Below are 11,510 nucleotides of genomic sequence, written 5' to 3'. Positions count from 1 at the left end.
AAATTGCTGGAAAGTTCCAATATAGTAACAAAGAAGATAGAATAAGGGAGAAGAAAGAAGAAGGCAGGAAGAAGAAAAAGAAAAAGGAAGAAGAAAGAAGGAAGAAGGAGTTCTGTAGTGCTTATTCATAAGTAATATGCCAAATTATTATTATTATTATTATTATTATTTAAGATGAGCTTATTTTGTTAGAGTTATAGTTATAGACATTTTATTTATTGTCTCTAAAGTTCAAAATATCCAAATTCATTTTTCTTGCATCCAGAAATACAGGATTGTGGTGAGACTAAGAGCAAATCTGATCAGATTTAGCCCTACAAATAACAGTAGGAAGTATTATATTATTATTATTATTAATAGTGAAAATATTAATCATGTTAATTGTCATGGTTTCATGATTTTTCGTTATCAGTATTCCACATCATAATATCATGTAATGCACTGGGGATTTGACTGCTGATGCTCAAGTTCCGGGTGCCTGTCTGGAGGAGAAGAAGAGCTACATTTCCCCAGGGGGCTTTGCGGTCAGCGAGGAGATATAACTCCTGGCAAGGTCACCTGATGTTCTCTTCTTTGCCTGCACTGCTTCGCTTGCACTTCTCTGCCTGCGCTTCTCTGCCTGCGCTTCTCTGCCTGCGCTTCTTCATCGGCTCAACTGGACTGCACTTCTCATCTCAGCGTTGTGGTGAGGCCGATCCACCTCCAATTTCACACACTTTCTCTCTCTCTCTCCTTATATTCTGCTAATACTATATTTAGTAAATTAGTTTGTTTCACCTCAGATTGTTGCCGCTGTTTTCAATTATTTCGGGGTCCCCTATTTTCCTTTTCCGGGGGCGCGGATCCTAGATCCCTCCACCCTTCTAGTCACGGAACCGGGCCGAACCAGCCCATAAACCGTTGACATTAATACTAATGATATAGCCCCTTCTATTTCATATTTTATCACTGTAGCTGCCTAGAAAGTCCATGCAAACTATTGAATTCATAAGTGAACATGCATGAACAATTATTAGTAATGTCAGTCAGGGATTTATGATATAGTTCTTTGTCTCCTATGTAATAAATTAGTATTTCCTATGCCTCATTGTACATGGAAAAAGGTGGTAAGTAGCGATTATAAAAGTTTTCTTCTCGTGTTCATGGACTGGGGACTGTTTACATGCTCCAATCTCCTACCCCTCTCAAAATGACACCTAACCTAAAGGGAAATCATGTGACAGGCTGTCACTGTATCAGCAGTGTATGAGTTACGACTCATATTAATAAGTTATCACTCATATTACTGCTTATGAAGGTTTAACACCCACTGGCACTGACCTTTTTTAGTTTGTGAAATACAACAGCCAGAGCAGGCAGGACTGCCATCCCTATTAAAAAATGTCAATAGATATCTTGCTGTTAAATTCACAATCTATTTGTACAACATTTAATCAGTATTAGACATGACAGGTCAATGCTGTATCTCTGGAACCCAGATTCAAATGCTTTATTTTGAAAACACTGCAACACAAATCATATATCTAAATGTTTATCCTTCCAAACATGAGATGATCATGCTTTGAAAATGTCAGATCTATATCTTGGTTTTTTTGTTTGTTTGTTTGTTTGTTTGTTTGTCGTTTTTTTTTCTGTCTCTTTGACAGTTCTAGCTACAATGTCTTTCTGAGAGTGTATCTTTCACGTACACAAACACAGATGCTACTACCTCTTTGGGAAGAAACTTCTTTCTATTTTGTTTTGTTACTCTTGTTCTTATTAAACTCATAAAGTAAAAAAAATGCAATAATTACTTAAAGGGATAATTGTTTCTGATGGGTCTTTTTTTTTTTTTTTTTTTTTTTTTTTTTTTCCTCAATTGTTTGGAGCATCAGCCAGCTACTTCATGTTTTACAGAAGTTAATTTTAAGAAATCATTGCACTGTATATAGGTGAAAAGTCTTTCCACTTCAAAGATGCACTATGTATTGAAATTCATTTATTCATACTTCAGGCAATAAAAAGTCATGTTTTTATAAAATGAAATACCAAAAAATAATGAATAAATAGGAACACCTATTAAAAATGAATTTAATGAAATAATTATTTTAAAAGACAATACTATGTTTCCATGCCTCTGCTGAAAGTTTATGATTTGTTTATTACTGTTTTTCCCTGAACTAAGTCTATATGATGGATACTATGGATACTTCTGTACATTATTTTTGCAAGAGCTCTTGCACATCTGTTCATGTAGTGTTGTTCACTCTTTTTGAATGACAGCAAATAACATCAAAGCCTACATTTGTTTATTAGAATAGCAAAGGATACTTCTCTGACTTAGAATAATACTATTATTATTAGCATAAACTGTGTTGTCTAGAATCTAAGAACGCTGATAAAGAAATATTTTGGCAAGAATATATATTATAGCTATAGATGTAGCTCTTGTGACAATCAGAAATGGGAATGGAGTTTGTGGGCTAAACACTCATCTCAAATCCTTCAGTGACATCTGTGTAGTTCCGAAGTGACATAACTGGAGCTGAATTTACTGGGAAGACTACAGTATTAAACCAGCAATTTCAAATGTTTGCTTAGAACATTTTCCTAAGGTTTAATTTGCCATCTATGTATGTATGCACATATATGAGCATATGTCTACATATATAAGCATATATCCATTTATTTTAGTTATGCTTATCGTGCTGTTTCTTAGTGAGTCACAATGCAACAGTAAGGAGAAGTGCAGTATTCCTTAGTAGAAGGAAGACTAGCAAAAAAGAAGATAGTTACAGATAGAAAGGGTTTGATTCTTCTCATTAGCTCTATATTGTAGATGTCTGCCTTGGAGCTTTTAATCGAAGAAATGCCTGAGGTATGCAGTTAATCTGACTTAATTTAGCTGCTTGTTTTAGGATAAGAGAGATTACTTCTCAGAAGTGCCTGATTCTCCTTGTTGGTTTTAAGGAAAAGGTACTCATTTATTTCAGAAGTATAAATCTGCATTGTAGTTGACAATGTTTTGTCAGAAGAATCCAACTGAATTATCTTTAGTGGAACAGAAAGAACAGAGATGTACTTAGAATATTCTAATAAAATCCTATATTCTATGTTAGAGCAATACAATTCTGGTTATGGTAATTTAGATTGCATCTTTTTGCATTGTTAAACACAACGGAAGGCAAATGGAAATCCAAATGCCAGTGTACCATTAAGCATGAAAGTTGTCCTATACAAATCAAGACCGTAATCAACTGAGTGAATTCAGAGTTTTTCTTGTTCTAACCTCACAGGCATTCTCAAAGTGGTAGAAATAACATGGCCTGAAAAGAGACAGCAAGGAGATGGCAACTGTAAAGGTTGATAACCCAGAGCATATCACAAGGCTTATGTAGTATTGAGGTAGAGAAGGAGGCAAGGACATTTCTTCCGTGTGCAAGAGAGAATGGTGCAGAGATTTCTGAAGTAATTATGTTCAGTGCAAGTCAGGTAATGGCTTGTTTACATGGCTTTGCTTTTTCAGGAAGCTGAACCAATACTTAGAATTGCACTTGTTGCATATGCCACCATCCATGTGCATAGCTCAGGAACATCTTGCTCTGCATTCCTCTTGTCATACAGGTAAAGCTGAAGAACAAATAGAAGGCATACCTTCTCTTTAATGCTACAGTTTGGATTAAAATTTGTAATGAAGACTGAAATGAAAAGTATAATTGTTTCTAATATAAATGCATTTCAGCATTACAGGATCAAATTTTGTACACTGGAAGACTTTGGATAGTCAACTTGATGACTCTTTTAGAAAGAGATATGTCTGAGAAACTGAAAGCATAACACTTGTTATGCATTTCTGTATTCTGAATCAACCTTGTTAATCATAGAATTGAGAAAGAATGGACCTTAAATATAATCTTGCTGCAGCCCCCTGCTGTAAGCAGCGTTGCTAACCACTGAATCAGATACTAGATCAAGTTACTCACAGCTCTATCCAACATGGCCTTGAACACCTCCAGGGGTGGGGCATCCACAACATCTCTGGGCAACATCTTCCAGCACCTCACCATGCTAACATCTAATCTAAATCTCTGTTCTTTTATTTTAAAACCATTTGCCCATATCCCATAATTAGCTGCCTCTAAAATGTCTATCTCCCTCCTAATTATAAACTGCATTTACATATAGGAAGGTTGTGATGAGATCTCCCTGAAGCCTTCTCTTCTTCAAGCTGAACAAGCCCAGTTCCTGCTGCCCGTCTTCATAGGACAGGTGCTTCAGACCTCTGACAGTCTTTGTGACTCTCTGGACCAATAGCTGCAAGTCTTGTGCTGGAGGAACAATACTAGGACACAATACTCTAAGTGGGGCCTCAAAAGGGAAGAAAACAGGGGGACAATCACCCCTCCCTGCAGGACACCCCTCTTGTCATGCAGCCCTGGATTCATCTGGCCCTTTGGCTGCAAGTGCACACTGATGGCTCATGTCCAGCTTTTTGGCCACCAGAACCCTCAAGTCCTTCTCTGCAGGGCTGCTCTCAATGTGCTCTTCTCCCATTCTGTACTCTTATCTGGGATTGCCCTGACCCAAGTGCAACACAGTGCTCTTGACCTTGTTGAACTTCATGAGATTCACCTGTATCCATTTTTTCAAGACTGTCCTTCATTCTACTGCATCCTTTCATTCTACTGTGTCAACTGCACCACTCGCTTTGTGTCATCTGCAAACCCAGTAACCCCTCATCTCTGATTGCTCTGTCAAACATCTGGACCAGGAATTTATCCTCAATGGACTCCAGGATTCTCCTGGATTGTTTGCAGCCTGCCATATTGTTTCTGACTTAGGTCCTTGGTTGGACAAACTTAATGTGATTGTCCCTTTGCAGGTCTGAACTGTTATCTGTGCCCTCACTTCTTTCCATCCCCAGAGCATCATATGTGTTGCTTAGTGTATCCTCAAAGAAAAGGGAGAGACTCCTCCTTCTGCTCTAAATAGAGTTGAGGGTCTAGTCTCCCTCATCTTGGACGTTTCTGCCATCTGTCTACTCAAAGATGGAAGTTAGCTTAGCTTTTTTGCTTTGCAGGAAATTAAGGAAGGGCTGCCAATCTGCCCATATCACTGAATAATACCAGACATCAATTTCTCTCTCCAGTACTGAATATTAGACTGCCTGGAGATTTCCTCACACAGCCTGGTCAGGTGTCAAAAAGTTCATTGAGCTGGGCAAATTTCAACTTTAATTCAAGCTTTAATTTTGTTGTTTTATTTTATTACTACATCAAGGGAAAATATTTGCAAAGATTATTGTGGAAACAAAAGCCTAAAATGCAACCACAGATTGAATAAATTCAGCAAAGTCTAAAAAGACATCTGTGATTAATGTTCAGTTGCACTGGAAGTTCTTTTGTAAAACTCATTGATGGTAGTTGATGACCTTACTAGCATTACTTCTCAGATGAGACCACCTCCTCATCGCTTCCCTGCTGGAGTTGAGTGTCAGTCTGATGTGAGACTCTATGTGATCGCATGGAAGTTACTGATCTTTCTTGCTTTTGAATGCTAATAAGAATGGAAACCAGATGAGTCAGTTATGCTTCATCATGGTTGCTACAGGAGATGGGAACTGCAAATTTCACTGTTTAAAAGTATGCAAGATCAGACTGGGCTTGCCACTGTGGGTGAAAAGAGATAAGAGAGCACTGGAATTTTCTCCTCCAAAAAGCACATAGTTAGCAGTTACAGCTGCTATCAGATCTGCGGCTGGTGTAAATTGAGGTAATTCTAATTCAAAAGTTTCACTTATTGATATCAGACAAGGACGGCTTTCAAAGGATGTCAAGAATTAGCACCATTAGCTGTTTTCAACTCTTCCAATAAAACAGTCTAATTTCAGACCATGATGCTATACCGAAACTCCTTATTGAGTGTTGGCTATTGCTTTCAAAGTAGTAAATAAAAAGAGTTTGTCCTATGATTTTTTTTAAATACTCTATTAAGAGTATTTAACTTAAAAAAAAAAAAAAATAGAGTAGAAGAAGGTATACCCTTACTGTTACTATTTATAAGCACTTTCCTAATTATTCCAATTTCAATTTATTTCAAGTCTCATCATAAAATCATTTTTCAGAATCTGAAGATGTAAATGGTTATCAAAATCTGTATGTGAGATCCACAAATGCAAATCTTGTAGTCATTATAAATCACCAATGGTTTAACATTGTTATTGAGTAGTATCTAAAACTTCACAGGTTCCTCTCTGATCACAGGGACTAATTATTTTATAGCACACAGGTAGAACTTTCACTAGTAAAGTGTGTAAAATATTGCTTGTTCCAACATTAATCAAAAGAGGAAAAGACTACAGACATCGGTATCTTATATATAACCTATGCAATTGAGGTGTTTCTGCCATATGCTCTAATTCAGTGGGCATCGTCAAAAGCATCTAATTTTATTAAAAATGGAAAAGAAAAAGCAATAAAGCACGCATAAACTTGCTCACACACACAGCATCTCCTCTCAAGCCAGAACAAAAGCCAACTACAGTTTTGTTGACTTTGAAATTCTTCTAAGTACTTCCAGCATTTTCTTTGAACTGTTCAAAATTTTCAAGTGTGATCACTCGGTGATAAACAGTATCCATCAAGACATCTCAGCTTCTCCTGTTAGGTATAAATAGGAAATAATTTAGTGACTAGTCATATAAAATCTCCATAAATCTAAACACATTTGCTAGCATTTTAAAATAACCTATGAAGTCTCCTGGAATGAAAGCCCCCATGTTAGCCCCTGTTTTAAGACAAAAATAAATGTTATGCACACAATGGAAGATGTAATCTCTTTAATTCTCATTCAGAGTAAGTAGCAGGGAAAAGCTTTACTGGTTAAGTATCCAGTAATCTTAAAATGAACATCAACAGTGAAAGCCAAAGGTGTTAAAGAAATAGGTAGGTCGCTCCAAAAATAATACTTCCTATTTATTTCCATGGAAATTACAACATGTACAAAAAGCACAGTAACATTACTTGATGGAGCAAATTCTCAGCTAAAAAACCCACTATTTTTTAACATAGTCACCACATTTAGCTATGCATTTTTGCCAGTGATGGATACTGCATGCCACACTTGTAAAAAACTGGAATGTTTTCATATTGTTGCCACTGCAGAAACGCATCAACCACCGCCTCATTGTGCTTGTATCAGCTGTTTGATCTCCATTAACATTCAGCAAGCATTAATGAATATCAATGAGTACAATATTTTCTTTGTGGAGGAATTCAATGATGCTCTATACATCTTTCCAGATCAGATGCCATTTTGTCAGACTGCCACTCTGCTGCCATCTATCACGTGGCAACAAAATGTAATGGAATATTGGTGGGATGTTTCAGCCTGTACTGCCACGCCAGACATCCACTTCTGATGTTGAGGGCCAACATAATAAAATAAGAAGTGTTACTTATGGCATATCTTTCCTATGTTTTTCTGATAACCTTTCTATGTTAGTGTTCCTGAAGGAAGCTGAAGTTGCAAAAGATGGATCTCAGTGCCACTACTGGACATACAGACAAGCAATCCAGGAATAAAGGTGCCTTGCATCTCAAAACAAGACATATGGAGCATGAATATGCATGGAAAGGCATTGAGAGCATTGTTTCCAAAATTTTCACCTATAGTGTAATTCAGACTGGTGACTTTCTTAAAATTGTTTCATAATACTGATCATTAATATCGATATTTCATTTTCTTTATGTTGAATTAAATATTTTCTCAAGCAATTAGATTTTTCCTCTTTCACTCCTAATACATTTCTCATCTTCTTCGATTTACTGAAAGAACTCTTGAAAGTAATGAGATACTTGTCACGCCATCCCTACAAAACAAATGAAACAGACATACTAAAAATATACTCTTCCAAACTTGGTTATTCTGTGATTATATAATTCTATGAAGGAGAGAGAAATTAGTATTTACACAAAGTTGCAATCATGCAATTAGCAAAAGTAACAAATGTTGACTGTTCCAGTCAAAAGAATCATTACATTTAATTAAGCATAAAAATCATTGCCATACTAAAAACCTTGGGGTAAACTATATTAGAGTGTGCTTCCCTTTCATGAGTTCATGGTTTTACACAAAAATTATAAAGTTATCTCTGTGTTTTGATGCACAGTTTAATATCAGGAGAAATATAATTCTGAAACCTTCCTCCTTTATTATTTTTCCTCTTTGTACATTTCTTTTTTTACAGAAATACTAGATCAAATAAAACAAAATAAGACAAAAATTACCACAACCATGAACAAATATAAAATAACTACCTAGAAAAGAAGAGACATTCCAGAATACAATGAAAAAAAAAATATGATATTTCACTCCGGTGACCTGAAACTAGTGTACCGACTGTCAAGTTCAAACTGCTGCTTATCATATTAAAAAAAAAAAAAAAAAAAAAAAAAAAAAAGAAACTGAAGAGATATGGACATGGATTTTGCAATAATTTTCCTCAATTTTTTAACATGAACATCAGTTTTACTGTTTAGAGAGTATTTACACTGTAGTTTCCCGAAAGTCAATAAGATGCAGCAGTGCAGTTACATTAATCAGAAATGACCTTCTACATTTTTAACTTTTTCCCTTTTAACGTGAAGCATACATTTGAGATTGTACTTTTACTATTTTGTTTGAATCATCTCATTTTGTCTAAGACAGGGCATTGTACTCATTAGATGGCATATTTAACAGGTTCACATGTGGTTCAGTTCCCTTTCAGTCTAATTGCTGTGGGATCATAAAATTTGAAGGGATCTACAGTTCAGATTTGCTATGTTTCCTGATTATGAAGATATGAAGCTGAGGTGCAGATGTATTTCCAGCTGCTCAGAGCAGAGGAGAGCAATGAAGGTGGAGAAACCTCAGAGCCTGGGAAGAAGGAAAAAAGGATACACAATTGTTCCATGTTCTTCATAAGGTGAAGCAAAAAGAAGGGACATTGTATGTTTTGCTGTTCATGGTTCTCCTCAGAAGTTCCTTTCTCAGCCTCAATTATTTTTGTACTGTTGATATTGTTTGGACAGTTACCTTCTAACAATGAGGAAGCAACTGCTCTTCGAATTTATTTCTTTTTTCTTCTGGAAATTAGTTCAGAACATATCAGCAATTGTGTTTTAGTCAGTGTGGTGATCTAGATCCTACTCTCTTTTCTCCTCGTAGTCACTGTTTACAGCACTAAGACTGCTGACTGGGACTTAGAATCACTAATATGAGGCTGTGAGCTTAAGTATCACTATAAGAAAGAAACTCAGGAAAATAGCGAAGCTCAGAAACTCAGTGAAACTAGTTTATGTATGTTTAACAAAGGAAATAAGCTTGTATATACATGTATACATTAAATGTATATTGAATACAGCAATATAAACTGAAACAACAGAAGAACAATATCATTTAAGGAAAAACATCAATTCAGGTTGGAATAGCCTAAGATTCTAGTTTACTGATTTTAAATCTCCACAAACACCCCCCCCTCCCCTCCCCCTTGTCTCTATATATGTATGTATACAATTTTATATTTGCTTTTCTCATGGTAATTTTATCGATCAGACTGATTTTCAGTTTGGAATCATGTTACTACTCAGTTTATCATCCTTTGAAAAAGAAACTAGGGACAATCAAAACACAGCTTTAGTTTGTGAGCCAAGTCCTCATTCTTCTGTTTAGGAGAAAAGAGTACTTGAAAGATGTTTCACATGAGAATACTGATCTGATCTAAAAAATTGAGGCTTAACCTGAAATATGGCTAAACGCTCTTCATGAATGTTCATTCACTAAATGTCAGAAGGAAAACCAAGGCAAAATTTGAGTAAGAATATGGAACTTGAAAGATAAGAGCTTAAGAAAGTGAGGAAAATGATAGTCTTATCTGTATGGATTAAACTAAGCCCACATTGCATTTATCAGCATGAATTTCCTCGAATTTATTTGGAGACTCTTGATTTCCATTATTTTCTTACTTGGTAGCTGCCACTCATAACAATGACAGTAAAAATTGGCTGGATTTTAGGATTTAATCCAGTTGTTTGCTTCACTGTTCAACGAGTATGCTTATTCCTAGATTCATGTGGTGCAGTATTTTGAGTGAGGAAGAGAATCATGTTTTTTCATTCCATCATTTCTCAGAATTTTTTTAGCTTCTATGTGGCATTTATACAACCAGACACCTGTTTCTCACGTTGAGTAGCCTTCAGAAGTTTCAAGTAACAACCAAACTTTTTTTAACTATTATTATTACCATTTATTTTGCTCTGATGTATCACATTTAATTGTAACTCCTCCAAATAATTTGAAAGTATATCTATTAGTTGTTTCTGTAGTTGGATTCTTCTACTTGTCAGTTTAAGGAATCCAAACAGAAAATCTTCCTCTGTCTCTCTCCTTATTCATCCACTTGCAGGACAGTTTAACAATCTTTCAATTTTGATGGCTCCTGTAAAAATAAAAATTAAAATGAATACAAGACTAAATAACGTTGTTAGCTATGTAGAATCATAGACTTGCTGAATAGTTTGGGTTGGAAGGAATATTAAAGATCATTTAATTCCAAGCTCCCTGCCATTAGCAAGGGCACCTTCCAAAAATTGTTCAATGCCCCATTCAACCTGGACTTGAACACTTCCAGAAATGGGGCATACAAAACTTCTCCTGGCAATCTCTTCCAGTGCCTCACTATCTCTGACAGCAAATAATTTATCCGTTATATCTAATCTAAATCTAACTTTTTTTTTTCTTTTTTCTAAAAGCCATTACCCTTTTCTTATCACATATATATTTGCTGTTGATTTTGCCTAGTTATTTAGTGAAGTCCTGACTTCAGTGACTTGACTATATTAACTCTATTTGGCCTGAAGGATATCAGTCTTCTGTTCCTGCTGATGCTGAATTTATAGTTCATGCACTTCAACACATTCAAATTTTGACTGACATTAGAAATCACAAAGTCCAGATCTCTGTTCATTTTAAGGTCTTGAACACAGTGGTAGTGTTTGTGTTGGCCTACTGATTGGTGCTCTGGGGTGAATAACTTCCAGAATCAATGTCAAATTCCAGCTACTCCATAGCCAGTTGCACTGGGATTATGTAGTAAAGGTTTTTCTGGTACATAACAGTAGGCATTTGCAGGGGTGGCCTCTGTAAGTCGAGCCCAGAAGCTGCCCCATACCAAATAAAAGCCAGTTCCAGACAGCTCCAAAATGTACCTGTCACTGACCAAAGCAATGCTAGTTACATCCCAGAGAACATATTTAAGAAAGGGAAAAAAATGCAGCACAAAAGTAGCTGAGAGGGAGAAGTTAGAAAATGTGGAGAGAAACTGCCCTGCAGACACCAGTCAATATAGAAGGAGGGCAGGAAGTGCAACAGGCATTAAACAGAAGTTTTTCTGTAGCCATGGAGAAGCCCAGGGTAGAGCAGGTTGTCCCCAGGCAGCCCGTGCGCACCACATGGAGCAAATGTCCATGTGCAGCCTTGGAAGAGCCCAT

Source organism: Meleagris gallopavo, chromosome 1 (genome assembly GCF_905368555.1).
Source record: "Meleagris gallopavo chromosome 1, MGAL_WU_HG_1.1, whole genome shotgun sequence".
Taxonomy (NCBI): Eukaryota; Metazoa; Chordata; class Aves; order Galliformes; family Phasianidae; genus Meleagris; species Meleagris gallopavo.
This window is presented reverse-complemented; position numbering follows the sequence as displayed.